This window comes from Galeopterus variegatus, unplaced genomic scaffold, assembly GCF_000696425.1.
Source record: "Galeopterus variegatus unplaced genomic scaffold, G_variegatus-3.0.2 Scaffold1541, whole genome shotgun sequence".
Taxonomy (NCBI): domain Eukaryota; kingdom Metazoa; phylum Chordata; class Mammalia; order Dermoptera; family Cynocephalidae; genus Galeopterus; species Galeopterus variegatus.
In genome coordinates, this window is record NW_007727652.1 from 321,366 (window position 1) to 327,654 (window position 6,289).

Genomic DNA, 6,289 nt, shown 5'->3' on the forward strand with positions numbered 1-6,289 from the left:
AATTAACCATAGAATTTACCAAAGTGGAAATCACTGGTGATCTTGATAGCAGTGTATGGAGGAATGGTGGGCAAAAGCCTGGTTAGAACAGATCAAGAGAGCACAAGAGAGGAAAACAGGAGATGGGGAGTTTTGACAACTCTTTCTGGAACTTTTGTTATACAGACATGAGAGGTGGGGTATTAGAGGAAGAAGAAGTCAACACAAGGGTATTCTTAAGAGAGAAATCTCACTGTGTTAGTAGGCTGATGGGAAAAATCCACTGGGGGTAGGGGGTGGGGCGGGGGGAGAGAGAGAGAGATTTGCTGGACAGAAGTCCCTGGGTAGGTGAGAATAGATGGGATATAGTGCAGGAAAGAAGGGATTTGGTCTCGGCTAAGACCACAGGTAGTTCATCCACAAAACTTAAGAAAAGAAAGGCTGAGATGATTTCTCTGAATTCTTCTGCTTTCTTTATCAGTCAGGGTTTGATCAGAGAAACAGAACCACTGAGTGATATGGAATAAAGGGCCCTCTTAAGTTAGTGATTATGAATTTAAAGTGGGAGCATTAATAATGTCACAAATAGGCAGGGGCGCCCAATAGAAAGGAGGAATAAAATAGAGAATTGCATTTAAAAGGGTTGGGGGGGCGTGGGCCACCCCACTTCCACCTGCATCCAGGCAAGCAACAGAGCGTGCCCAGGGTCCTGACATGGGGGCCGTGGGCTGCTGCTCCCACTAGTAAGAACATCTTAGAATGTATTTATTAACCACATGTGTTTCTTTGGGGTGTGTGACTTGTCTGTATGTCCTTCACCAAATTTCTGTTAAGATTTTTCTAATTCATCTTTAAGAGTTCTTTATGCATTTAAAGAAAGAAAGAAAAATAAAAAGAAATAAAATAAAAGGGTTGTGGCTTAGCCAAGTCAGTGTAAGGAAGCAAAAGTGAGAGTGGGGCAAGGGTGTTGAGGGAGTATGCAAAGGAATGAATATAATAATGATAACAAACAATAATATTATGTTAACTATTATAAATGCAACACAAAGTACATTTTATTGTAAACTGAGCTGCACACACAATCCCAGGACAGAGCTTTCTGTAAACCGTGTTCAAGACTCTGAGGCCAAATCTAAAGTTTACATGAGGTCTCTTCTCCCTAAACTTCTTCCCTAAATAGTGGCCTTCTGTAACAGGATGACCCAGCAAAGGTTGCTGCCTAGACATGAGAAGTACAACACCACACCCAAATGGCTCACGCCAGTGGCCAGAGATAAGAAGTTAGAGCATCTCTCCCACTGTAGTGGATTGAATTATGTCCCCCCAAAACTCGCTGAAGCTTGACTATGTCCCCCAAATTTTATGTATTAGCCTCCACTGTGACTGTTAAGAGGGTGGAAAATCCTATCATGGTAATTGAAAGGTGGAGCCTTGAAGAGGTGATTGGATTGTATGACCACACCATAGTGAATGGGTTAATAATGGTGGTCAGGGGCATGGTTCTGGGGGCTTTAAAAGGAGAGTGAATGAGGAGGTTGGTCTCTGTTCTCTGTCTTTTGCTCTCTCTGCTCCGCCATTTTGCAATGTGATACCCTGCCATCACTGAAGTCACCACCAAAGAGAGTCTGTGTTCCCTGGACTTTCGACTTCCTAGCCTCAGACACTGTAAACAATAAATTTTATTTTCTTATAAATTACCCAGTTCTGCATATTTTGTTATAAGCCATAGAAACAGACTAAAACACACCTAGCAGATTGTGCTATCAGCTTTTTTGATGCTTCCTTTCAATGGACTATTAAGGCATTTGCCTGTGAATTTAAAGTGAACCGCAGCCCGCACCCTTATATATACTGCTAGTTACCTCTTTGTCTCTCTTTTTCTCTCTCTCTCTGTCTCTCATTCCCTGCCCAACTCTTCATTTCTGCCTAATACGACCCAGGGATGGAGGATTGCTCTCCCAACTAATTGCGCCCTCTCTGCCCAAGATCTGTAAGTCATAAATCTTTGAACTTATCTCCTACTGTAGTGGTGTATTGAATTTGCGCCTTCCATCTGAGGAATCGGGGCTACCTGAGACTGGGTTTTCCCAGTGCTAGAGTGATGGTCTGGCAGGCACAAACTGAACACAGGTCAGACAATAGCCACAAGGACATCTGCCAGTATAAACAAATTTCTTACGTGATGGACCACGTGGTCATGGGTTGGAGAAATAGGCATTATTCTGTCCACCAGATAAAAGACGTATCTCGCCATCCACCATTCATTTACTTTTTTTGTTCAATCCCAGTATATACGTACAGTGGGTTCAGATTTGTTAACCCATCCCCATGAGAAACTTTACCAGCTAGAATACAGTGCTTATGAACAGTCGATTAGTCTTTAGTTTTAGAATTCCAGTCATTTCCAAAGTTACTTAAGTCAGCTCTTCCTTTTCCCTACCCCCTTTAGTTAGGTTATACCATCCATTTGTAATATATTTACTTTTTATATTTAATTATCAAAATTTGTGATATATTTATGTGACTTTGAACTCTTGTACTTAAATTGAATTAATAATCCAGAAGAAAGCTTTTAACTTAGAGTCTTAAGATCGCAAGAAATATTTTTTAACTATTTCAATTTAATTATTTCAACTTATTTCTATTCTATCACATAGAAGTATGATAGGATGATCATGAAGAGCTTTCAGGCATAAATATTATATGTATTAGGATTGTATCAATCTGGGTTCAATCAAGTGACAGGAACTACATAGTATTTAAGTAGGGGAAGTTTAATATAAAGAATTATTAAGCTATGAATGAGAAGTTGAGGAAGAGCCCAAGGAAGGACAAACCTGGTAGTTCAGACCTTGCTGAAGAAGGTGTGGTTGCAGCCCACTGAATGACAAAGGAATTTCACTGTATTGCCTGGGCCAAGGCTGGTCTGCAGTTGCTGGCAAAACAGAACAAGCCTCTGGGGCATTGGCAAGCCAAGGCTGGTCGGCAAGCATGAGGCCTGGAGCCCATGGTGTTCATGTTGGGAGGGCTTCAGTAAACAAACCTCTAGGGCACAGGAGAACTAAAGCTAATGGGGGAAGGGGACACATAGAGGGAATCGTGCACCACTGTGGGCCTTACTGCAACTGGAAGATGGACAGGCTGTCCGTTGTAGGAATGTAATACATTTCAGTGTACAACTTACGCTGGGAAAGCTCTGAGCCACAGCAGAGCAAAAGCCAGCTGGCCAACTTACTAGATAGCCATTCCTGCAGGCCCCAGCATGCACACATGGGGTTGCTGAAGAAAGGGTACAAGGAACAGCAGCCTGGGCTGGGACTCCCAGCCACGTTGTCTGGGACTCCCAGCTATAGAGCCGATGCTTTAGTGGAGAGCTAGAAAAAGCTGTAACTTTACCTAGCACCGGAGAAAGCCATGTGAGACAAAGTGGAGAGGAAAGCATGCTCTCCAGGGGTGTGGCAAATGAATCAGTAGACCCAGGAAGACATGCCCACCCCTTCCTCCTGCAATGTTTCTCAGACGCCCTCTTCTGCCATATCAACATCATGCCAATTGGCAAAGGAAACATATTTAAAAGTCCAGATAGATTTTCACAAATCAGGCAATGATTTGGAGCTCAGAGGCAATAAATTGATAACTGACCAGAATTAAATTCTGTGGCGAAAGTAATTTGGAAGTATAATTTTAGGGAGGAAAAAAGAACCATGTAAAATATCTAAGGGAGAGCCTAGTTTTAAATGGATGATGGTAGGTTTCAAATTATGATGGTATTTCTATTCTGTTGAATACATTTAAAAGAGGCCTGTAATAATTTCATTTAAAATATCAGAATTTCTAATAAAATTATATTCTTTGCAACTAAAGCTTATGATGAAATGTTTAGATGTCAGCTTTAAAATGGAGGTACACAGGTATTTGACATTATTTTAAGTGGCACACAAAAATGTTTGAATGGGCATAGTCTGTCTCTATTTCCTAGCTTCTGAAACTATCATTCTGTCACTACCAAAACCGACCTCTACCTTCTTAGATCCAAAGGACATTCAGACATCACCTTATTTTGACCTCTCTTTAGCATTTGATACTGTTAATCACTTTCTCCTTTTTGAAACAGGCTTCACTTGACTTAACACCACCTCCCACCTCTCCTAATTTGCTCTTTCCACCTTCCTCTTTCTACTACACTTTTATTTAGAGGATGTTTGCTTTTGGTTGGGTGTGTAGGGGGTTGAGATTTTAAAGAGAAACTACTTCTGAAAATCTAAAGAGTTTCTGTTCTACTTAAAGTTTTAGCAGGGTTGCTGCTAAACTAGATGAGCTTTGAGCCCAGTTTTGGTAGGAAATGCTAAGGCTTACCTGTTTGCAGATCACATTTATCCCATCTTTAATCAGCTTCCAGAGGAGAAGAGTTTCCTCACAGGTCAACCTATTAACTAACACCTGCCTCACCAAACAGAGTAGTGGAAGCATCTGAGTCCTATTGACATTTTTCAGTGATGTTTGCTGTTTAAGGACACATTCTGTGTGGCCCTGGAGCAGCCTCTCCTGGTGCTGCCCATCAGGGTAGTACTGGGGGGAGCCTGGGAATGGTGGGTAATAATGGTGCTCCAGCAGAGCACTCCCAAGGAGCAACTGTCACATGATGAGTCAGGTTGGCCACCAGGAGAAGCCTGAAGAGTCTGGATCAGCCGTTGGTGGGGGCCAAGAATGTTGGTCCAGATTCCAATTTTCCCTCCCAAACAGTCTATTACATGGAATTGTTTGGAACAGCCCCAACTTCCAAGGTTGGCTCCTGCAAAAAAAAAACCGCAATTCTTTTTCTGAGAGCCTTTCTCTGTGTGATTTTTCATGTTCTAAGAGAGTTGCTTGCCATTGCTAGTGATAGGGATGCTCATCTCTTAGGGCTTTTGAGGGGCCTTGCCCCAAGTTCTTAAGCCCAGCCCAAAGTCTGTAGGCCTCACCAGAACATCAGCCATCCTTTACAAATGTGAATGGGCATAAGATACTCCTTCCCTGGCTAGAGAGACTCAGCAATTAAAAAATTGCATTACACCCTGTAACAATTTAGAATTAAGGAGGCTGTGAGAAGTTTACGCTACTCCTACTGTTATGTTACAATCCATTGTTACAGGATTCCAAACCACCCTGTAGATAGAAAGCATTTTGCACTTGTTTGATTCTGTAGGTAAATGCTGCCCCTCAATCTGTTAGGGTGGACTTAACATGATATGTGGAGTTTGGGGGTTTTTTTTCTTTGCACAGGATCTATGGTGATATATCAGCCACAATTTTTTTTTTTTTTGGTCTTATTTCGAAACCTTGAGACAAGCCTTAAAGGGACTTTTAACAAACATCTGTTAGATACAGGATGATAATCAAAACAAATTTTCAACAAAGGACTTCAGATTGCAATTTTTGGGAGGGGCAGAAAGAATGCAGTGTGCCTTACTTAAAAACAATAGTTATAGTCAGTCCTACCTGCATCTTATGAAAGAGAAAAACCATTTACAGCAGTATCTGTGACATCTCAGCTCACATGTGAAGATTTTTTTCCCAAAATTTCTCATAAAACCTTAACCTGATCACTATCTATAACCAAACTATCAATATAACCAATCCAGCATTCTTGTTTGCCTCTGCCACCTAATTAATACAGACACCTTAACTTAGTAATCAAAAAGCTAGATAAGGGATTCTGGTATAATGATTTGAGCCTTTTAATTTTAGCATAACTCTGAAGAAAAATATGTATCATTTGAAGCAGTAGGAAATTAAAAATTACATCATTTTATTTAGATGCTATTTGACTATGATTTGTGAAACTGTAAATATCAACTACTCTAAATTTGAGGAATACAGGCCAGCCTGTGGCTTACTTGGGAGAGTGTGGTGCTGATAACACCAAGGCCACAGGTTCGGATCCTATATAGGGATGGCCGGTTGGCTCACTGGCTGAGCGTGGTGCTGACAACACCAACTCAAAGGTTAAGATCCCCTTACCGGTCATCTTTAAAAAAATATATATATATATATATATATATATAAATAAATAAATAAATTTGAGGAATACCGAGATACTCGTATAAGATGTGTTAGCTATGCATAATGTCAACTCAGCTAAGCAGAAACTATTATTTTTCTGCATAGTTCTGGGTTGGCATGGGCCACAGGAGACATTTTGCATAAGATTTAGACAGTGGAAGTGAAGCAGCAGCCATATTCCTTTTTATTGATATATATATATCATATATATATATCAATATATATGTGTATATATATATATCAATATATATGTGTATATATATATATC